Source organism: Muntiacus reevesi, chromosome 3, assembly GCF_963930625.1.
Source record: "Muntiacus reevesi chromosome 3, mMunRee1.1, whole genome shotgun sequence".
Classification (NCBI taxonomy): domain Eukaryota; kingdom Metazoa; phylum Chordata; class Mammalia; order Artiodactyla; family Cervidae; genus Muntiacus; species Muntiacus reevesi.
The window spans coordinates 141,247,252-141,272,401 of NC_089251.1; the positions used below are offsets into that span (position 1 = coordinate 141,247,252).

Here is a 25,150-nt window from a genome sequence, read left to right on the forward strand (position 1 = left end):
TTCTAGCAGACCCAACCTGCCTGATCGACCAGATACAGAAATATTTACACACAGGAGCAACTTCATGGACTGGGGACTCTGAAAGGCTGAACAAGCAGCAGTAAGTCATCAGGAAGTCGAAGTCTTAGAAGAGGAAGCCCTCCTTCCAGGAATGTCTGCCCAAGAGGCAGAGCCTTTAAGAGAACCCTTTAAGAGAACCCTGTACCTTAGAGCTAAATAAAAGATAACCACTTACACTGATTCTAAGTATGCCTTCTCTACTGTGCACACACATGGTGCCATACAGAGGGCGAATCTACTAAAATCTGGAAGAAAAAAAAAAAACATGTGGAGGAGATATTGGCCTTACTAGACTCTATTATAATGATGTTAGGAGTAATCATATTGTATTGCCCAGGGCCACCAAAAGACTGATGTTATACAGCTAACGGAAATAATTTGCCTGATCAGGTCACAAAACAGGAAGCCGGAACCAAAAAACCAGATCCTAAGGCCTTAGCACTCATCCCAAGAGTGGACCTATCCCTCTTTGAGTTTCAGTATTCAGATATGGATCTAGAGAAAGCAGATGAAGGGAGATTTCATGATGAACCTTAAGACTTAGATGATCAGTACCAAACAACCAAAGAAGACTGGATTTATAACAAACAAGGACTAGAGCTTATGCCTGAGCAGTTAACGAAAAGAGTTAATACTTATCTACATCGAGGAACCCATTATGGAGTGACTTACCCAATCAGTGGCTACAATTTACTGCTAGTTCACAAACACACAGGACCAACCAAAAGGTAACATGAAATTGCCTGACCTGGTCAGAAACAATCCAAACTCCAAGCCACCCCCAATAATAAAAGGGGTGCAAAACCAAGGGACAGAACCAGGCAATGACTGGCAAACTGATTTTACTGCCATGTCAAAAGCCATGGGAAATCACAGACATTTTCTGATATTTGTAGACACCTTCATGGGTCTTATAAAATTTTGTACATACTGCCTGCCTTGTATACTTAAAAAGATCTCCCCACTAGCATGATAATTGCCCAAGATGTAAGAGTTCAAGGTGGGACTCAAGAATATTTACAATTAAGTACAAAATAATTTCATTCTTCTCATAAAAATCCACGCCCCTAATCAGCAGGAAGCAGCTAGAGCAGTCGGCACATGATTTCCCTCAAGACTGAGGAATGTATAAAGGAAAAGGGGGAATCGAAACAGCACTGACAAGCTTAAACTAGATTTGCTTTCTTGAAGCAAGTGGCTGATTATTCAAACCTGGAGTTATTTTACAGACAGAAATGCTGCCACGAGAGCCCTTTTTGAAGGGAGAAGTTCTTCAACAAGGAAACCTTGCTTCCAGAGAGACTGTTTTGAGACCAGGCAATCAGCTTCTGCCAAGTTTGCCCTTAAATTTTGTCCTGAACCCTGGATGGGAGATACAGATTTGTGTCCTGTCTCCTGTCCCCTTGCCTGTTGACCTCAAAATAAAGTTCTTTGTTTCCTCCAAAGCCAGAGCCATAGCACTAGCTTCTGTGCACGTCAGGCAGCCAGCTCTGTAATAATCCTTCCTCTTATCTCTCCAACCTCTCTTTCTGTGATGATAAGGACCTGTGACGACACTGCCCACTAAAATATTCAAGGATAAACTCCCCATCTTTAACTTGATCACATCTACAAGGTCTATTTGCCATGTGCAATATTGTGATTTATAGGAAATATATGAATTTGGTCACATGACCAAAAATTTATATATATTTTTTCATCCATGGTTCCTGGTTCACAGCTCCCCAAACCCTGGGAATTTCCTGGGCAATGAGAGCAATAGGAGCATATTTTGTCATACCAGTTGGTCTCTGTCATTAGTTTTTGAAAGTATTTCAGAGCCAAAAGGTGTCCTGTTATTCATAACAAGCCCTTTTTCACCACAACTAAGTTTTTGCTATTGAGATGACTTTTGGAAAGCATCTAAGAATGGGGGCTGGTTGCCAGGGGAACGGATCCTGAATAGAGAATTGGAACTTTCAGTTCCACCCTCTGACCTCTGGGAAAGGGAGAGAAACTGGAGATTCAATGGCCAATGATTTCATCAATCATTCCTATGCAATGAAGTATTCTTAAAAACAACAAAAAAAGGAGATTCAGAGAACTTCCGGTTTGGTGAACACATGGAGATTCGGAGAGAGTGGCGGCTCGGAGAGAGCATGGAGGCTCCGCACCCTTTCCTCCTACCTTGCCTTCTGCATCTCTTCCACCTGGCTGTTCCTGAGTTATCTCCTTTTATAATAAACCAATGATCTAGTAAGCAAAATGTTTCTCTGAGCTCTGAGCTGCTCTAAGCAAATTAATCAAACCCAAGGAGGTCACAGGCGCCTCTTATTTGCAGTCAGTTGGTCAGAAGTACAGTGCTTGCAACTGGCATCTGAAATGAGGGTGATTTTACTTACCTATCTCCAGGTAAATAATGTCAGAAATGAATTGCAGTATCAGATACATTGCTGGGTCCTGAGAATTGCTTGCTGCTATGGGAAACCCTCTCCACATGTTAGAATTTAGTGACCAGATCCACCGTTTACCACCACGTATGGTAACATACTCAGTTTCTGGGGATTAGGATGTGGACATCTTTGGAAGGTTATCATTCTATCAAGACTTTTCTAGCTCACCCATCCCTACATCATCAACAGTCTGGAGGCTCCACCACTAAATATATCTCAAATCAGCTTTTGTTGTTGTTCAGTCGCTAAGCCGGGGATCTTGGCAACCTTGGCAACCTCTTCACAACGCCACGGACTGCAGCACGCCAGGCTTCTCTGTCCCTCACCATCTCCCCAAGTTTGCCCAAGTTTGTGTCCATTGAATCAGTGATGCCATCCAACCATTTCATCCTCTGTCACACTCTTCTCCTTCTGTCTTCGATCTCTCCCAGCATCAGGGTCATTTTCAGTGAGTCAGCTGTTCCATCAGGTAGCCAAAGTATTAGAGCTTCAGCTTCAGCATCAGTCCTTCCAAAGAGTATTCAGGGTTGATTTCCTTTAAGATTTACTGGTTTGATCTCCTTGCTTTCCAAGGGACCCTCAAGACTCTTCTCCAGCACCACAGTTCAGAAGCAACAATTCTTCAGCTCTCTGCCTTCTTTGAACTACTTTCTTTGAATTCCTCTGCTACCATCTTTGTGCAGGGCCACACAGACTCTGCCCTGGACAACTGTGAGCATCTCCTAACTGATCCGCTTCCTGCAACTCTTATCCTTCTACAGCCCATCTACAAATTGCCAGAAGGATCTTCTTAAAATATAAGTCAGATAGTGTTATTTCCTTGTTTAAAACCCATCAGTGGTTAGCCATTATAACCAGAACAAAATTCTAATCAGCATTTTATCTTCTGGTCCCTTCTCACCTTTAGAAAATAATGGAGAAGAAAAAATGCATCTTTTTTCCTCCACAACATTTCTCTCCATCCCTTACCATCAACCTTCCAAAGCCTTGTATGCTGAGCAGCAGCTGTTAGCAGCTCATCAAAGGAAGGTACATGTAGTTGAGCTGACCTTCGTGGTTCTCCCCAGAGGCAGAAGACAGCAACTTACCACATAATTCTAAACCTATGCCCTCCCTCTCCAAGTTTGTTTTAACTGTACATTCCTGCTAATGCTACCAGAAAATTTGAAATGTAAGAAATAAAAATCAAGAAGTAGAGGGAAGAAAGGAAGGAGCACAACACAGTGTGATAGAGTCTTCACATTTCATAACAGGCAGACAAAAGATAATGTCTTTTGATGGGTCTAAAAATAGTGCAGAGATAAATTATTTAACATTAAGAGAACTAAAAATAAAAATTTAACAGCCCATGGGGAATTATGGGAGACAGACTTTTCATTTCATTTTTTTTAATGAACTCCGAATTCTTAGACTAAATAAATAAATACAGGAGAGCAGTTACTAACTTTGCACAAATATTTACACAAATTTTGCCCGTGAGGGTGTGCATGTTTATATATGTAAATGGGTCATCAGTTTTTCACCTATTGCAATATTTTTTTCCTCTGATTCCCAGCACGGCTCTTTGGAATTTCCCTACTAGAAACGTCCCACCAAGGACTTCTTGCTGATAAATCAAAGGGCGCTGTGACCTCACTAGCAGTCTCTTTGTAGAAAATTGTTCCTTAGGCCTTCTTTTGCCTCCATTTTCCAAAAGTTCTTCCTTCCTGAATTGCCAATTACTTCTGGAGCCAGCTAGTCTCACACTTTCAAACAATGACTCCACGATTAATAATGCCGTGTCTTTTTCCAACATGCCAGAAACTCAGGAAGCAACTACTCCATAAACACAGACCTTGTTTGAAATAATGAACAATCCCTAACTCAACCACCAATCTCGGTATTTCATTACCTCTTAGGAATACCCAGTCACCTCTCAATGAAGAACATTTCACAGAATTTTAGAATTGATAAAGGACTGCAGAGAACAAACACACCCACATCAAAATAGCCTGAGATATAAAAATGCAAACCACTGGACTCCATACAGAAGTACTAACTCAAAATGTTTTCAACAACTTACCCCAGAAAATTCCAGTGCACACAAGAGTTTGAGATTCCTCGTCTAACCCAATCTCCTTATTTTTGAAATGAAGAAAGTTAAATCTAGAGAGGTAAGTGAACTGTCCAAAACTGCCCACCTGATATGCAACCAATTCATTATTCTACTCATACATATTGTGGTATCCCTTTTAAAGAAACCTAGAAGACAAAACATGTATTAGAAAGAGACTATCTCAACATAATAAAGGCTACCTAAGAAAAATCCACAGCTAACATCATACTTTATGGAAGTTTTTCTCTAAGATCAGGAATAAGAAAAACATGCCACTTTTTGCCACTTCTATTCAACATAGTACTGGAATTCCTAGCCAGAACACTTGGACAAGAAAAAGAAACAGATTTCTTTGCCTAAGGGGAAAGGCATGAAAATTAAGGGGAAAAGATATAAAATTATCTCTGTTTGCAAATCATCAGTTCAGTTCAGTCACTCAGTCATGTCTCCAAAGAAGACAGACAGAAGGCTAACAAACACATGAAAAGATGATCAACATCACTCATTATCAGAGAAATACAAATCAAAACCACAGTGGGGTACCATCTCACACCAGTCAGAATGGCTGCCATCAAAAAGTCTACAAAGAGTAAATGCTGGAAAGGGTGTAGAGAAAAGAGAACCCTCTTACACTGTTGGTAGGAATGCAGACTAGCACAACCACTATGGAGAACAGTGTGGAGATTCCTTAAAAAACTGGAAATAGAACTGCCATATGACCCAGCAATCCCACCGCCAGGGATACACACCAAGGAAACCAGATCTGAAAGAGACACGTGTACCCCAATGTTCATTGCAGCACTGTTTATAATAGCCAGGACATGGAAGCAACCAAGATGTCCATCGGCAGACAAATGGATAAGAAAGTTGTGGTACATATACACAATGGAATATAACTCTGCTATAAAAAAGAACACATTTGAGTCAGTTCTAATGAGGTGGATGAAACTGGAGCCTATTATACAGAGTGAAGTAAGTCAGAAAGAAAAACACCAATACTGTATATTAACGCATATATATGGAATTTAGAAAGAGATAGTAACAACAACCCTATATGTGAGACAGCAGAAGAGACACAGATATACAGAACAGACTTTTGGACTCTGTGGGAGAAGGTGAGGGTGGGATGATGTGAGAGAATCTCATTGAAACATGTATATTGCCGTATGTGAAATAGATGACCAATCCAAGTTCGATGCATGAAACAGGGCATTCAGAGCCAGTGAACTGGGATGACCCAGAGGGATGGGATGGGGAGGGAGGTGGGAGGGAGGGTCAGGATAGAGGATACATGTACACCTATGGCTGATTCATGTCAATGTATGGCAAAAACCACCACAATATTGTAAAGAAATTAGCCTCCAATAAAAATAAATAAATTAAAAAATAATAAAGAAGGAAAAAGCCCTATTAGAACTAATTAATGAATTCAGCAAAGTTAAAGAATACAAAAATCAACACACAAAACTTAGTTTCATTTTTATACATTAACAATGAAAAATCTTAAAAGGAAACTAAGTGAACTCTATTTACAATAGTATCAAAAAGAATAAGTACTTAGGAATAAACTTAACTAAGCAGGTGAAAGACTTGGACTCTGAACACTAAAACACTGATAAAAAAGAAACTAAACAAAACAGAAATAAATAGAAAGACATCTCATATTCATGGATTGGAAAACATAATACTGTTGAGATATCAATACTACCCAAAGCAATTTACAGATTCAGTGCAATCCTTATTAAAATTCCAATCATATTTTTTGCACAAATTAAAAAATCTATCCTAAAATTCATATGGAATCTCAAGGGACCCTGAACAGTCAAAGCAGTCTTGAAAAAGAACAAAGCTGAAAGTCTCCTAGTTCCTTAGATAGTGAAAGGAAGCCTGGCATGCTGCAATTCATGGGGTCGCAAAGAGTTGGATACAACTTAGCAACTGAATAACAACAACAGTAATCAAAGCAATATGATACTGATAGAAAGATAGACACATAGACCAATGGACTAAAGAGCCCAGAGATAAATTCTTGTCAAATGACTTTCAATGAGAGTGCCAAGGCCATTCAATAGGGAAAAGACAATCTTTTCAATAAACAGTGAGGAAAAACAAAAAAACTTAATAACTACATGCAAAACACTGAAACTGGATCCTTAACTTACACCATATACAAAAATTATTTTAAAATGAATTGAATGCTTACCCATAAGCCATAAAACTCTTAGAAGAAATATAGGGGTAAAGCTTAATGACACTGAGTTTTGCAGTGGTTTCTTGGCTATGAAACCAAAAAGCACAGGCAACAAGAGGAAAAATAGAAAAGTTAAACTTCATTAAAATTAAGAACTAAATTTTAAGAGTAAAAAAATCAGCTCATAAACTAAGAGAAAAATATGTCTGGTAGCAATTGATACCCAGAATATGTAAAGAACTCTTACAACTCAACTAGAAAACAAACAACTCAATTTTAAAATAGGCAGAGGAATGAAGAGTCATATCACCAAGAAAAACATACAAATGGTCAATAAGCAAACGAAAAGGTGTTCAACATTACTAACCATCAGAAAAATGTAAATCAAAACCATAATAAGATTCTACTTCACACAAATTAGGATGGCTGTTATTAAAACAACAATAACAACAACAATAGAAAACAAGTTTTGATGTGGATGTGAAGAAACTGGAATACTTGTGAGTTGCTGGTAGGCATGTAAATAATGAAGCTGCTTTGGAAAATGTTATAGTAATTCCTCAAAAAATTAAAAATAGAACTATCATATGACCTAGAAATTCCACTTCTGGGTATATACCCAAAAGAACTGAACACAGAGACTCAGATATTTCTATATCCATGTTCACAGCAGCATTATTCACATTAGCCAAAGGTAGAACAGTCCAAGTATCTTTCAGCAAATTAATGAATAAACAAAATGTGGGGTGTCTCTGTGTGTGTGTGTGTGTGTGTGTGTGTGTGTGTGTGTGTGTGTATGAAAAAAGTGAAAGTGTTAGTCACTCAGTTGTGTCCAACTCTTTGCAACCCCATGGACCATAGCCCACCAGGCTCCTACATCCATGGGATTCTCCAGACAAGAATACTGGAGTATTCTCCAGTAGCCATTCTCTACTTCAGGGGATCTTCCCAACCCAGGGATCAAACCTGGGTCTACAGTGGAATATTAATTATCCTTAAAGAGAACAGAAATTCCAATACACACTACAATAGGGATGAACCCTGAAGACATTACGCTAAGTGATATAAGTCAGTCACAAAAAAGACAAATACTTTATGATTCTAGTCATATTAGGTATCTAAGACAGATTCACAGAGATAAAAAGTAAGATTCCAGTGGCCAGAGGCCAGGGAAAGGGAGGAACAGGGAATAAATATTTATAGAGTTTCAGTTGGAGCAGACGAAGAACATCATGGAGATGGATGACACTGATAACTGCACAATAAAACTCGTGTGCTCAGTCACTCAGCCATGTCCGACTCTTTGAGGTCCCATGGACTGTGGCCCGCCAGGCTCCTCTGTCCATGAGATGTTCTAGGCAAGAATACGGGATTGGGTTGCCATTTCCCTCGTAATACCACAGAATGTACACTTAAATGATTAAAATGGTAAAGTTTATATCTATTTTGCAACTATAAAGAAGTTTAACTTGCAAAAACAGTACTCCTTTTTCTTTCTCTTAAACATTACTCTCCATTTGTTTTATTCATCTAGCAATTAGCAAATCTCGGTTTCCAGCAAAACATCTCCAAATACTTCTTTTGAGCAATTTTCTTCTCAAGAGCTTCAGCTGATACCCACCATCCACTCTTTGGGAAGTACAATGGTTACAGTACAATCCATTTCCTTCAGCTCTGATATTAAGAGTCCCCTTCCAAAAATTCTTTGAAGACTCCTGACCTCACAATGAAGCTCCTCTTCTTTGGCCTCAAGCAATCTCCCCAACTACTAAAGAAAGCACTGCTCTTCATGGAAATAAAAACTGTGACACTCATTATTACAGCAATAACCCTTCTCTCATTCAGCCCACTGTTTGCTGATCTCAGAAGCATCATCTATCTTTTTGCAGTAAATAATATAGTATAATCTTGTGAATTATACTCTATTATAATTATATTACTATATACATATACATATTACTATATATACATATAGTAATATAATTATAGTATAGTATACTATAGTATAATTATATATTATACCACTGACACATCAAAAGCATTTTTAAACAGTACAAGGTAATCTTGAACTTGTCACAAGGTCAATAAATATATTTCTGCATTATTCTTGCTTTTATTGTTATAACAAAAAAGGCTCCATTTTAATTCCTTGATCTATGACTTGAAAACAGAAAAAATCAAAAATTTTTAATTAAAATGTGAATGGGACAAAGTAGGTTAATCCACTTATTATAATATTTGTAAACCATGAGTGAACATGATGCTTACATCTTAGCAATCTTCCTAAGCCATGTTCCAAACTGGGAAAGGAGTACATCAAGGCTGTATATTGTCACTGCTTATTTAACTTAAATGCAGAGTACATCATGCGAAATGCCGAACTGGATGAAGCACAAGCGGAATCAAGCTTGCCAGGAGAAATATCAATAACCTCAGATAAGCAGATGACACCACCTTTAGGGCAGAAAGCGAAGAGGAACTAAAGAGCCTCTTGATGAAGGTGAAAGAGGAGAGTGAAAAAGCTGGCTTGAAACTCAACATTCAAGATATGATATGAAGATCATGGCATCTGGTCCCATCACTTCATGGCAAATAGATGGGGAAAAAAATGGAAACAGTGACAGACTTTATTTTCTTGGGCTCCAAAATGCAGACAGTGACTACAGCCATGAAATTAAAAGACGCTTGCTCCTTGGAAGAAAAGCTATGACAACCTAGACAGCATATTAAAAAGCAGGGACATTACTTTACCGACAAAGGTCTGTCTAATCAAAGCTATGGTTTTTCTAGGAGTCAAGTATGGATATCAGAGTTGGACCACAAAGAAGGCTGAGTGCCAAAGAATTGATGCTGTAGAACTGTGGTGTTAGAGAAGACTCTTGAGAGTCCCTTGGACTACAAGGAGATCAAACCAGTCAATCCTAAAGGAAGTCAGTCCTGAGTATTCACTGGAAGGACTGATGCTGAAGCTCCAATACTTTGGCCACCTGACCTGAAGAACTGACTCATTGGAAAGGACCCTGATGCTGGGAAAGATTGAAGGCGGGAGGAGAAGGGGATGACAGAGGATGAGATGGTTGGATGGCATCACCGACTCAATGGACATGAGTTTGAGCAAGCTCCGGGAGTTGGTGATGGACAGGGAAGCCTGGCGTGCTGAAGTCCATGGGGTCGCAAAGAGGCAGACACAGCTGAGCGACTGAACTGAAGCTGTGTATATAAAACATATACAGAACTTCCTACTAGCAGTGACTACTTTATGATTGAGAGAGATAAAAAGTCACTCTGAGCCAGATGGGAAGCCCTTGCAGATTACTGAGCTGAAGACTGACATGATCCCAATTAGTATTTAAAAGAATCACTTTGCCTGAAATGTATAACACAGACTGGATCCAGACTGACAGTAACTGGACCAAAGTAGGGATTAAGAGGCAGGAAGGAATAATACAAGGTAATGGTAGATTAGACCAGGTTGGCATCAGCGGAGCCAGTGAGAAATGGTCAGATTCTAAATAGCCCTGACAAGAGAACCAACAAGATCTGATGGCTTGAAGTTACGTTTAAGAGAAGGGTAACGGCTCTAGGGCTTAGTGGAAGGATGATTTTCCACTAACTCAAATGAGAAGAACGTGGAAGGGGCAGAATGGGGTAGGAGATATTAGAAGCTAAGTTCTTCTTTGAACATGTTAAGTTTAAGTCATCGTTTAGATCTCCAAGTGGAGATATGAGATAAATAGCTGGAAATGTAGTCTGGTTATCAAGGAAGATGATGCTGTTTGTGAAATAACTAAAATTCTTAAATGTTACACAACAAACAAGTGCATGACACAAATAAACCAAAGAAGTTCCTAAATGTTTAACACATTAGGGTGTAAAAACACGTCGGGGAAAGCCAGGAGTTCCAGAAAACTAAAATGGAAAAATAACATAAGATCTGATAAGCAGACAGGATAGTTTATAAACATACTATCTGGGTAATAATCCTAAAGTACATCAGCAGATCTTAAAAGGATTAATGTCCCAAATAAAAGAATAAAAAGAAAAGTACAGACATATTTTATTAGAAACGAAGCAATAATAGTTAACCATTTCCAAAAAAAAATGTTTTATGCACCACTGCAAAGCCAAAAATAACAAGACAGTATCATCCCAATGCCCCACTGGTTCTGAAGGGAGCGAGTAATTGCTTTTATGCTGCCCAGCAGTGATAAATGCCTCTAACTATGGTCTGAACATTCTACAGAGATGAAAGTCCATTACATTGTATAGGGCTGACCATAGCAATCAACAAGAGTTCACTATTTTTAGCTGTGATTTATAAGAGAAGGGGAGTCAGTGTATGAACTCCACTTGGTTAAGGCAGTTAAAAAGCAAAGCCCAAAATTTCACTTCGTGGTCATAACATGTTCAATAATATCATGGGGTCCAAACAAAAACAGAAGTGTATTTCTAATATTTTTACCCTGCTAAATGTTTCTGGCTATGAGGACTACATACTATTCCATCTGCTATGATTTTATGACTGTTGACATTCCTTTCCAAAGCCATAAAACTATCAATGGCAGATGAAAATATTTCTTGGGTTTTGTTTTGTTTGGGGAATTTGGGAGATAAGAGAAGGGTGAATGTCCAGTAGGGACAGTTCTAGGGAAATTATCACACGAATGTGTGTTATATATAGTGTTTGGTGCCACACCATATCTGTAACTTTGGCAATTACATAGATGTTTTTGTGTTTAGTTGCTTAGTCATGTCCAACTCTTTGCAACCCTTTGGACTATAGCCTGCCAGGCTCCACTGTCCATGCGATTTTTCAGACAAGAATACTGGAGCAAGTTGCCATTTCCTCATCTGTGGGATCTTCCTGACTCAGGGATCGAACCTGCACCTCCTGTGTCTCTTGCATTGGCAGGCAGGTCATTTACCCACTGAGCCATACACAGATATATAGACAAATAATTAGGGATTCCAGGTGGCTCAGTGGTAAAGAATCCACCTGCCAAGGCAGGAGACACAGAATGAGCAGATTCCATCCCTGAGTCTGGAAGATCCCTGGAGAAGGAAATGGCAACCCACTCCAGTATTATTGCCTGGGAAATCCCACAGATAGAAGAGCCTGGCGGGCTACAGTCCATGGGATCGCAAAGAGTCAGACATGACTGAGCAACTGAGCATGCACACATAGACATAGAATTAGACACAGAAAACAGTTCACCTTAAAAACTGTGTCAAAATGCTTGATTCCAAGCCTGCCTTGGAATGTGCTAATCACTGCAAAGGTTCAGGGCAAGCTCTTCTATCTGCCAGCCTACAAACACCCTGTAGACACACTGCAGTTTAGAGGGCAGCAAGCTCCAGGGCATCGTCACATCCTTGAGTACTTGGTGATAGCACATGCATGCTCAGTCGTGCCCAGCTCTTTGTGACCCCATGGACTGCAGCCCACCAGGCTCCTCTGTCCATGGGATTCCTCTGGCAAGAATACAGGAAGTGGGTTACATTTCCTTCTCCAGGGGGTCTTCCCAACCCAGGGGTCAAACCCGAGTCTCCTATGTTTCCTGCATTGGCAGGTGGATTCCTTACCAACTGCACTGCCTGGGAAGCCCCCCGTGAGTATTTATTCTGGCATAAATATTCCAGTCTCATCTGAGGTGGATCAGTCGAGCTCACCAGCAACCATAAAACCAGGAAGACTCAAGAGAATCACCCTTCCCACAAATGTCCTCACAATGACTTCTAAGCCCACCTTCTTTTCTAATAAAACAACTGTTTGTCCATAAAAGAGCACAGCTTGGATTCCCTAGTCAGTAATTAACAGATAACATTTACTGAGTACTTCCTACATGCCTGGCACTGTGCAACCACTTTACGTGGGTTGATATCATTTTGATCAAGCATAGCCTCTGGGGTGGGTACTATTATTAAGTCCATGTTATTGACCAAGAAAAAAAAAATCTAGAGCTTAGAAAGGCTAAGTAACTTGCCCAAGTCTAAATAGCTGGTATTAGCAGATCTGAGAGACCCTCTGACCCCTGACTCCCCAACCATTCTTCCCCTGCTATGTGGGAAAGGAGTTTAAGATAAGTCAAATAATATCTGACACCCTTAACAGCCTAGTGTGAATCATATTTATCCCAAAAATAAATGCCTACACTGAATCATTAAAATGCCAGTTTCCCAGCTTAGGACTGAAATATCATGTCTATGTGGAAACACTAGTTATCACATGCTGGCAAAACTTTTAAATTGGGTATTAATGGGGAAAAGAAGGCAAATTAACCAGTTCTTAGTAAATTCAGCTCTTTATGGAGATGTGTTTCTTCAGACTGCATGCACACTACTATATTAAAAATATTTTAAAATATTAAAAAATAAAAGGCTCTCACAGAACAGTCAAATGTCCAACACGTGATTTGAAAACACCCAACAAGAACTCCCTTGTTCAGTAAAGAAGGCAGAAGGAGAATCTGATAGAGGAATAAAGAAATTAAGGAAGATCAATAAGCAAAGGTAAGCAGATAAACAAAAATACTATTAAAATGGCAACAAGATTATTTATCTGGAGTTCATTTAGGGGAAAAAAAAATGTCAAGAAAACCAACTGGTTGCAGAGGAAGACCAGGGGCGGTGTTCGTGGCTGTGAACCCTTGGTGTGTGATTAGTTCACGTGCTATGCTGGGCTTGGTCGCTCAGTCGTGTCCCACTCTGCCACGCCATGGACTGTAGCTGCCAGGCTGCTTTGTCCGTGGGATTCTCCAGGCAAGAATACTGGAGTGGGCTGCCATGCCCTCCTCCAGGGGATCTGCCCAACCCAGGGATCAAACCCAGATCTCCTGCATTGCAGGTGGATTCTTAGGCCCTTATTATTGAGATGAAAGGTGTCAAAAATGTTGTAAACTTCCCTAGTCAAAACCAAACTCCAGATGTGCTAAGACAAGAGAACGAGGGCCTAAAAGTCTACAGACCAAGGTTCTGATCATTCTGGCCATGCCAATAATTCAATACCTAGAGTAACTGATCTGGCCCCCTTTGGATTCAGTTTTCTCATCTAGAGCACAGAAATAATAATCATTCAGTTAAAAAAAAAAAAAAAGAAAACTTGTATTAATGCTCTGAGGATCATGTGAGATTATAGATAAGAAAATGCCTCAGTAAAACTGTTCAGGCTCACTGCAAAGTAAGTATTATATGTGTTAGTACCAGTGTACTGCAGAATGAGTGCAGGTTGATTTAATGATGGAAAAGAGCAAGGAGGCACATGCAGGTGGGAAGAATGATCTAAATGTTGCCTGATTTATATTATTAATGGAGCCCATCTGCAACACAACTACTAACTATCGATATTATAGTATTATGGTATTAGCAGGCCTGTTAACAGTCAAATGACAATACAAAGCGCCCAGCTAAGTGATCCAGACTACAACTTGATAGAGCAAATTCCTGAAGATCCACAGTTAAAAAGAAAAAGCAGCAGCAGCAGCACTGGAACAGATACTGTAGTTCAAGCAGATGCTCAAAAATCAATGTCTTCATGGCTCTGGACTGTTTTGTATATGTCTTTAGTTATGCTTAGACTTGACTCATACACTTAATCTTTAGCCCCACTGAGGGCAGAAGGAGATGATCTAGAAGTGTGTGATTATCTTGTTCTTCCTATCCACAGAGGGTTTAAAACATGCCAGAATGACTCCCTCATGTGGACACTGCCATGCAAATAAAAAAGAGATGAATGTCCCCAGATATATAATAACAGATCAAAGCTAAAAGGCAATACGGTCACTGGCTATGGGGTTCCACTTATATTTCTCTGTCCATTGGTTTGTTTAACTTCACTCTCTGTAATTCATGTCTATCAGGAGAAGAGATACTTGAATTTCTATCCATTCTATGTCCAAATAGAAAGCTTTGAGAACATTTAGCACTGAGGTAGTTCTCATTGACAAATATTTACCACAATAGATTTGAACATAGATTTTGAATTCATTAATTTGCAATGTTCCAGATGAGGAAAGTAACTTCTGTCTACTCTTGAGCCAGAGAAGACACCTGTATTACAAAACCTTATCTGAAACATAATTCCCAGTCTGGCTCTGTCCGTACTTTGTAACCAATGATGGAGGACACACGTCTCATTTCCTCTTGAGACACAAAAACTGTATCTTGATTTGCTGTGAATGAATGTAATTGTTTTTAACTTCTCATTATTCTAACTAAAATATGATAACTGAATCCACCCTTAGAATTCCTAGCACTGGATTTGATTTAAATTGTTCTGAATTTATATAAATTCTAAACACAAAAACTCCTTTGTAAAATTGCAAAATTAAGAGGCTCTGTGTATTGTGAATGAATGAGGTTTCCAGAAAGCTACAGATACCCACGTCATTTATGAACCGAATACTTTGAATAAAGCCTTATGATTATGTACATTTTTGAAAGGAATAAAATATTTTCATTCTGAAAACATATTCTCTAGAAGCGATTAATTATTCAGATCTTAAAGATAGAGAGGAAGAACCTTCTGAAGCAGGAATTTAACCTGCAAATTTAGGTATCTGAACCTGAAACAAAAGTCAAGAACACATTGCTGACAGTTTGAGTTATTGCCACTGATCACAAGGGTTTTTCATAACTAGCCCCCTTGGGACTTCTCTGGCTCAGACTGTAAAGAATCTGTCTGCAACCCATAAGACCTGGGTTCGATCCCTGGGTCGGGAAGATCCCCTGAAAAAGGGAATCACTACCTACTCCCGTATTTGTGCCTGAAGAACTCCATGGACAGGGGAGCCTGGTGGGCTATAGTCCATGGGGTGGCAAAGAGTTGGACACAACTGAGCAACACATACACACATACACACACACAAGGGTTTTCCATAACTAGACCCAGGGTTTGGATGGATATGAATGGAATCATCTGGACAAAATTAACTCCTGCCATGAACTGACTTTTGGGTTAAAAGAGGTCTGGAGAAATGCTGAAAGGAGAAAAGACCAGCAAATGTGGAGGATTCAGAAGGGCGGTGCAGGGGCGACGGCTCTCTTCCAGAGCACTTCACTTTCTCTTCTTCATTCCACAAGAAAAATTCATCAGCTGAAATCATGCTTGCTGCATGTGGATAAAAGCAGTCATGTGATGCACTAAGTGTTCCAGGAAGATTAATCTGTCAGCAGTGGGGCTGATGGATTGACAGAGAGAGAAAAAGAGAGACAAGAGGCGATGACAAGAACACAATACAGAAGAGGAGGCAAGGATGGATTTGGGGAGAAATGTCAAGACTTAATATGTGACTACTTATAGAAAGAAGATGAAGGAGAGGAAAGAGTCAACGACGACTCCCAAGGTTCACTCTCAGGCAGCTGAGAAAACAGTGGTACCGCTGAGAAGCAGGAACAAGGCAGTCAGGGCAGCTCTGGTCGTGTGTGACTTTACCCTCAGCCTGGGTGATGCCACCAGCCCTGGGCAAAGCCAATGAGCAAATAAACGCTCCTTGTTATTTTATGATTGGCTTTGGAGAGGACAGTTACTTGGCTGACAAAGATCTGTCTAATCAAATCTATGGTTTTTCCAGTAGTCATGTATGGATGTGAGTTGGACCATAAAGAAGGTTGAGCATCAAAGAATTTATACTTTTGAACTGTGTTGTTGGAGAAGACTCTTGAGAGTCCCTTGGAATGCAAGGAGATCACACTAGTCAATCCTAAAGGAAATCAACTCTGAAAATTCATTGAAAGGACTGAGGCTGAAGATGAAGCTCCAGTACTTTGGCCAGTTGATGCGAAGAACTGACTCATTGGAAAAGACCCTGATGCTGGGGAAAACAGAAGGCAGGAGGAGAAGGGGATGACAGAGGATGAGGTGGTTGGATGGCATCACTGACTCAATGGACATGGGTTTGAGCAAGCTCCGGGAAATGGTGAAGGACAGGGAAGCCTGGCATTCTGCATTCCATGGGGTGGCAAAGAGTCGGGCATTACTGAGAGACTGAACACTAACAACAACAAAAGAGAGAACAGTGGCCTATAATCTGTTAACAAAACCTGAGAGTAAGCGAAGACAGCATGACACAGTAGTTACAGAGCTATCAGGAAGGCGCCAACCCAGGAACAGAAAGAGTGGAAAATATAATGTAGGGACACAGGATGAAGCAAGACTTTGAAGACCATGACCTACCGTGGAAAGCACATGTGCTGAGTCACTTCAGTCGTGTCCAACTCTTTGCAGCCCTAAGGACCACAGCCCACAGACTCCTCTCTCCATGGGATTCTTCAGGCAAGAATACTGGAGGGGGTTACTATGCCTTCCTCTAAGGGATCTTCCCAATCCATGGATCAAACCTGCATCTCCTGCATCCCCTACATTGGGAGGTGGGTTCTTTACCATTAGTGCCACCTGGGAAGTCCTACCATGGAAAACACGGTGGCCATCAGATCAAATCAGGGTGAAATGGTCAAAAATGGTTCAAACTTTGTGGGAGAGAAGAATCAAAGACTAGGGTCCAAACTCAAACTCCTACAGGGGCCCGGCAAGTAACAGGACAGGTAGGTATTTGGCAGCAAGGATGGGGTGGGGGCACTGAAACAGCACTCATCCATCCCATCTAAAGAGAAGTCACAGTAAGTAGGTTACTCCCACCCAAGACCATAGGCCCAATCTTCCAATTCTCCAAGAGCAACCATCCCACCCATGATTCTCTACCACATGTGCCATTTTATCTTCTTCAAGCACTTGTCAATACCTGAAATCTCTGTGCTATTGTTGCTATTGTGTTTATAGTCTGTATCCCCCCATTGGAAGGCAAGTTCCCTAAGGAGCCCAGAACTGGCCTTCAATCAATGTTCAACCAGTCACAGGCTCACCTCTGGACTTGTCAGGACTAAACCATTTGACACAAAATAGATCAAAATCCTTGATCTCTTCACAGTCTTCAGAGCCTGTCCCCCTGGCCACCTGCCATGCCCAACACAACCAAGTCTTTCCCCAGCCTAGCCTCTGCAAAGGGTAAGACCTGGGTTCAAATCCTGACTCTGTCAGCCATGTACTAGCTGTTTGTCCTTTCTAAAAACACTAATAATAATTCTCAACTGCTGCATCTATAAACATGTACATTACTGGGTTTCTGGAGGAATTAAGTGAGCGTTTTTTAAGTTGACTATGAATGTAATGGGCTTCCCTTGTGGTTCATCAGTAAAGAATCCGCCTGCCAATGCAGGAGACACGAGTTTGATCCCTGGGTTGGGAAGATCCCCTGGGGAAGGAAATGGCAACCTACTCAGTATTCTTGTCTGGGAAATCCCATGGACAGAGAAGCCTGAAGGGCTGCAGTCCATGGGGTTGCACCAAAAATTGGACACACCTTAGCAACTAAACAACAACATGAATGTAATAATAACACCTGTTTCTTTTAAATTTCCCACAATTGGATTTCCCCTTCTCACACTCACCTCACTGCCTCCCCAAGGTCAAAGCTGCTGACTGTGGGCCCCTCTCCACCTCTACCCTCTCTCCATCTCCCAAGAACGTGTCTCCTAGTTGGTCTTTAGGGCCAGCTCCATCATTTCTTCCTGTCTGAGGTTTTCTCCGACTTTCCTGAGTCCCTGCAGCCCTTTCTTCCTACAATTAGCAATACTCCGGCAGGAACCACACGCACACCACCAGCTGCCGTGTTTCTGATGTCCAGCAGGTCAGAGCAGAGGGAGGGACTCAGCAGTTCTCTTCCTCACTTTTCCCAGAGGCTAGCACAGGGTCTCATTCAAAACAAGCATTAACCAAATGGAACTGAACACCTCACAGATGTAAATCTGATTGACTGGAAACTATATGAGTGGACACCTTGGATTCCACCACTGAGAATTAACCAGTTGCAATGACAAAATCTCCCACGCAGTCAGCTCGCGATTATCCACATTAACGGTGAGTGACAGGGAGAGGAATAATCTAAGAATTGTTAATACAAATATTCTCACAATTTTAGGTAATGTAAGCGCAATTTACACAGTGCTAATAACTTGAGAGAGTTGGACAGTGAAGAAAGCTGAGCGCCAAAGAATTGATGCTTTTGAACTGTGGTGTTGGAGAAGACTCTTGAGAGTCCCTTGGATTGCAAGGAGATCCAACCAGTCCATCCTGAAGCAGATCAGTCTTGGGTGTTCATTGGAAGGACTGATGCTGAAGCTGAAACTCCAATACTTTGGCCACCTCATGCGAAGAGTTGACTCGTTGGAAAAGACCCTGATGCTGGGAGGGATTGGGGGCAGGAGGAGAAGGGGATGACAGAGGATGAAATGGCTGGATGGCATCACCAACTCGATGGGTATGTGTTTGAGTAAACTCCGGGAGTTGGTGATGGACAGGGAGGCCTGTCGTGCTGCAATTCATGGGGTCGCGAGGAGTCAGACATGACAGAGCAACTGAACTGAACTGAACTGAATAACTTGAGACCAAAATTCTGTCTCTGGCTGCTCTGTCACAGTGCCAAAAATACTTAACAGTAACTTCAGGCTCTTTTGAATGTCAATTTAACTATAACATGAAATTTCACAGAAAGCACTGCACTCTTTCTAACACAGGAGTGTTCAACCATCAATTCATTCAACAGATATTTACTGACAGCCTATTATATGCCAGGCATTATAAGGAAAACCATTACAGGCCTGAATTCTATGTATTACAATTTGGTAGTCATAGAAAATGTGGGAAGGCCACTGAGGCCAATACCAAAGTCTGTTTTACCAAATAACCTAGTAGTGGTCACACTATCAGTTCTGAGGACACTGTATTTCTTTCTGCTGTCCCACACCCAGAGTGGTGGAGCAGCTGGCTTCTGGGTGGTCAGGAAATGTGGAACCAGCCTTGTCCTGAAGCACAGTAGGCAGATCTCTCCAATAACCATGGAGATCTAAATCCACTTAAACCTTTCTAGTCACCCTGGGGTGGTGGGGATAGGTGTGACGAAAAAACAACTTTTGCTTTTCTTAGTTATTGATGGGGCATTTTACAGAATGAAAATCCTGCTCACACCCAGAGTCTGGACATTTAGATAAAAATTTAACTTCGGGATTCCCACCAAAAGTCCCTCTTTGCTTTCCACAGATTCCTTCAAAATAATCACTTAGTGACTAAGACTCAGCACTTTCAAAGCACAGGGGGCCTGAGTTCAATTCCAGGCCAGGGAACTAGATCCTGCATGCTTCAGCTAAGAATTGGTGCAGCCACACAAAAAAATATTAAAATAATAATAATAATAATCACTTACAGGTAAACCTGGGAAAAGTTAGTGACCTCTGACTCAACCACCTTATAAGTGATAGGTGCTTGCTACCCTCTCTATCTTTTGTTTACTGGTGACCTGGGACAATGGACTCTCCTTCCCCACCTCCTTCTCATTCATTGCCCCACAACCCTTTCTGGGATCTCTAAGTAATAATCTTGTGATTCTACTTCCTTTGCACGGATGTACTGAAACTGTGCTTTCAATCCAAATGACTTAATTGATTACACTTCCCCAAAGTGGGAGCTTGGATGCTGAGGGAGTTACTAGCCAACCCGTGTGGGTGGCTTGAGCCCCCTCATTGAACAGGTCGTAATCTGTATGTCCTTAATTCAATACACCAGCTCCAACCCCTCAACACAGTAATGAGGGTCATTGCATGTGTGCGAGCTAATTCACTTTAGTTGTGTCTGACTCTTTGCGACCCTATGGACTGTAGCCCACCAGGCTCCTCTGCCCATGGGATTCTCCAGGCAAGAATACTGGGGTGGGGTGTCATGCCCTCCTCCAGAGGATATTCCTGACTTGGTGGCTCAGACAGTAAAGAATTTGCCTGCAGTGTGGGAGACTCAGGTTCGATCCCTGGGTTAGGAAGATTCCCCTGGAGAAGACCATGGTATCCCATTCCAATATTTTTGCCTGGAGAATCCCAAGGACAGAGGAGCCCAGTGGGCTACAGTCCACACAGTTGCAAGGAGTCAGACATGGCTGAGCAACTAACCCTTTCAACACAGCAGGGAGGGTAACAAAAAACTCAGCCAAGGAGATGACTTTCATCTTCCCCCAGACCCTGTGCTGTTCATAAGCTGCCTGTTCCATCCCTTCCCAACTGTAAGAGAAAAGAATCCTAAAAAGGTAGGATTCAAGGCAAGTCATTTTGACTAAAGGCAAGTTTTAGGAAAAGATTTGAAGGGGAGAAGAATATACTCTCCCAAAATATGCCTCTTTGGCATAAACATTATTTTAGGCTGGTTATTTTTAAGAAACAGCAGACACAGGAGAAGCTCTGTAAACCAAACAGAAGTTACTCTTTTGTAAGAGACATTTACATGTATAAGAAATCTCTATTTATAAGGTGTTTCCCTGTCCATACCAGAAAGAGGAGGATGCTCAAAGCCAACAGAAACACTTAATCAGTGTAAAAGGCAATGATTTAAATCTGCATACAATCTTACCCTCATTTACGGTGCTTTTCCTGACAGCCTCCCATCAGTGGCTCCCCAGTCCCCAGTAGCTGGTCTTTAGCAGGACAGTTATTTAAGCTGGTGGCTGGGCCATTTCAAGTTACTCAGTTTTCTTCGGTCTCTCCCATGCACACAGAAGACATACACATTAGTAAACACAACTATTAACTATTGATATTATAGTGTTATGGTGTTAAACTTCTATTTTTCTCCTGTTAACCTGTCTTTAATTACAGGGTGTGTCTCAGCCAAGAATCTTGAAAACTAGAAGAAAAAGCATTTTTCTTCCTCCACAGGTTCATTAACTTTCTCAGAAACAGATCTCATAGGATTATCTATTAATTAATTAATTTATTTATTTATCTAAATGGATTCTTTTCCTTTTCAAATGTTAATTTCATCAATAAACTGAATGAATGGTTGATAAAATGCTTGTGTTTAGTAATCATAAAATTCCATTTATGCTTATAAAAGTCTCTACAAGTAAAGAAAAGTCTTGATAAGACAGCAAAACTATGTTTCCAATTCAGACCCTATTACTTCCACATGGTGGTAAACCAACTTCCTAGTTAGTTGCAATCCACTCCAGTATTCTTGCCTGGAGAATTCCATGGACAGAGAAGCCTGGCAGGCTACAGTCCATGGGGTCGCAAAGAGCCGGACACGACTGAGTGACTAACACACTCAGTTAGTAAGAAAAAAATTACAGTAAATCATCAGAAAATAATGCTGTCTCTAAAAACACCTGAATTTGGGTAAGTTCCAAAAATCAAGGAATATTACTATTTAGGTCTGAGGTAACCAAGTTTCCAGTCCGCCCTGAACCATCTAGGTTTATGCCAATTATCCTGGCATAATTATTAGGTGCACCTATTTTCACTCTCAAAAAATGTCACAGTTTGAACAGTAAGTTATGCAAAGCCCTATCTAGAGATAGAAAGATTCCTAAACAATCATTGAGAGAGAAAACTTTACGCTTTTCAAAAACACTAGTGTTAACAGTGGTGCTTTGCACAGTCTGCTTTTAAACTTACTGATTTTGAAAGAGTTAACAAACATTTTAACTTTCACAACTGTAAAGTAGTAGTGCCTGGTCAACTCTGAATATTTAGGAAGTAAATACGGAGCTCTGCCTTACAATCTATATCTGGAAATCTCCCTCTCCAGCTCCATCCCCCAATCTAGGGACCCAGGAGAATGGCACAGTGATTCAGCATTTCTAAGGCATTCATTAAAATGTGCTTGAGTGCAATGAAATCAGGGGAGAAAAAAAGGTGCAAAATACACAGATATTAAAGTCAAAAATTCTTTTATAAAAGCAAAAATAAGGAAACTGTATACTTTTTCTCTTACTGAAGCATTTGGAAAGCTGCTGAATTGACATGCATCTCCCATCACTATGATTAGGTAAGTCAGCAAAAGATCTAGCAGAAACTATATGGAACACTGTTTGTCAACGAGTTCAAGAGAAGCTTCAAAACAGAAGCACAGGGGAAATCACAAGACACAAAGGGAAATTTCAGCGAAACCACCACACAGGAAGAACACTGCTTACACCTGTTCGGGAACACTTTACGGAATCTCGCTGATCTCATTTCTGCATCTCCTGGAAGACAGACCATGTCTTGTTCATCCTTGTTCTCCTTATCTCTTATCTCTGAATCTTCAGCATACCACTTTGCACATGAGAACAGCGCAACAAATACTTGTTGAGTCAAACTAATAAGGAGAAAAATGCTTTCAAATGTAATTTTTCCATAAACATTTGCTTTGAAGATAGAAGAAACTCAACCACTAAGGGTGGTGGAAATAGAGAGGCAACATCCTTCCAAAAGCAAGTATGTGCTCCACAGTGAGAAATCTAGTCCTCCACATGTGTGCACAAGTGCATGCTTGCTAAGTTGCTTCAGTCAGGTCTGACTCTTTGTGACCCTGTGGACCCTACGTACCCTGCTAGGTTCCTCTGTCCATGGGATTTCAAGCAAGAATACTGAAGCAGGTTGCCATGCCCTCCTCCAGATCTTCCCGATCCAGGGATCGAACTTGCATCTCTTCGTCTCCTGCATTGGCAGGTGGGTTCTTTACCACTAGCGCCATCTGGGAAATCCATTCCTCTATATGATGGTGGGTAAAGTTTTAACAACCTCATTAACATAAAACTTCTGATATACTGTAGTTAAACCAAGTCCCACCAAACAAAGCAATCACATAACATTAGGCTAGAAGACAGGAGTCAGTCATAGCCAACAACAGTACCTGAGCTGTTAAAAAAAGAAAAAAAAAAAAGTTCCCCTAAAGTTTCCTTAGTCTAAACTCAAGAGAACGTCTTTAAAATAGACTTTCAGGCCATTATTTTTTTCTTCCTCCAGCACCCTATGCTAAAGGCACTGGTGAGTTTGAGAACTTGTCACTGAACCATAGAAGATCTTACTAATTAGTAGAAAAACCATAAAATTGGCCTCAGTGTCTTTATCAAGAGGAACTTTTTCTTCCTTGAAGACTCACCCACTCCTCCTACCAACAAGACAAATGGGTAGAGAAGATCCAGGAGTGAACCCATCAAGTTACATACAAGCAGCTGGGAAAAGGGCTGTGAGTATAGAGACCCCTGCAACTCAGCTAAGGTGGGGAGCAGTCACTTCACAACACCATGAAGCAAAGTTAACTTCTCCAATAACATCTTATATGAAGGAAGCATTTTCTCAGAAACCTGACCTGTAAATATTAAATATTCAGGCCCCTTGAATTTTATATCAGTGGTTTTACATTCATGGAAAGTCATCTGATAGCCTTAAATGTCTAACTCCCCGTTTGGAAAATGGGAATAAATACTGTTACCTATATTTTAGAAAACTAAGGGAAGTAATGATGCAAACCATCTACTTTCCTTAAGTTCCACATGTTTAGAAAATGACTGTTCTCAACTGAACAGGTATAATCTGTAGGCGTTCAGAACCACTTCCCACAAAATGTGTCACTTTTGCATCAGGATTATTTTGAGCTAAAGGTGCAGTCAAGACCCTGAAAGTTCAAAAGAAACCACTGCAACTCCCTTAATGACTCAGAAGAATTTAAATTGAGGATTTTTCCCAGAAAAGATTTATTACCAGAGATAAATTTTAGCTAAGTGGCCCCATCTATATGGCCAGCAAACTAATTACCAACCATCCACTCTTTTTATCATCTTATGAATGACCCTCCTGTCCCTGGAAGCCCCAGGGCCCTATGCCATTCCTTAGCTTAAGATGGTATATATGCCTCATTTTATCTTTCCATCTCTGACCCTCTCAGGTATGCAGGGGCCTCGGGCCCTCACATGTATACATATGAAAGTAAATTTCACTTTCTCTTGTCAATCTAACTCATGTCAATTTACTATTTGGACCAGCTAGAAGAACCTACAAAGCTAGAAAAACGTTTTCTTCCTCCCTGACAAGTCCAAAGTAAAATATTTAACACAGAAACTCTGTTTTCTGCTGCTAATAAAGAAAAAGGCACTGATAATCCATTATGGAAATCTGCTTGGGGTCCAAAATATTATTAACTCAAATAATGACTAGTAAGCAGGAAAAAAAAGGATCTCTTACACTCTTTGGATGTTATGCACCTTCATTTTCCACTGAATCCTTTTTTAAAAATATCAGTGACACTTTCTGAACCAAAGTAAAGCAACTGCTCACAATGAACAAGACAGATAAAGTCTTGAAAGAACTGGTCTCTGAGTTATATAAATTGTTTGTTTATATTCACCATAATCCTTCAATATGTCATATTATTGACCTACTGAAAGTATAACCAAAAAAAAAAAAAAAGTATTGACTAACTAAAGAAAGAGGTTGTTTAAACTTAATGACTCAATTTCTAAGTGAAAGTGTAGATGCGGAATCTATGGCCCAACAGCTTCTTATAGCAATTTTCTG

The 25,150-nt window shown here is 40.6% G+C and overlaps 1 protein-coding gene across 5 annotated transcripts in view; it reads right to left on the reverse strand.

Annotated features, from left to right (window-relative positions):
* The window catches only part of ADAM23 (ADAM metallopeptidase domain 23), a 179,645-nt gene that overhangs the window by 152,511 nt on the left and 1,984 nt on the right, over positions 1–25,150 (reverse strand). The gene's annotated exons all lie outside the window — the stretch shown is intronic.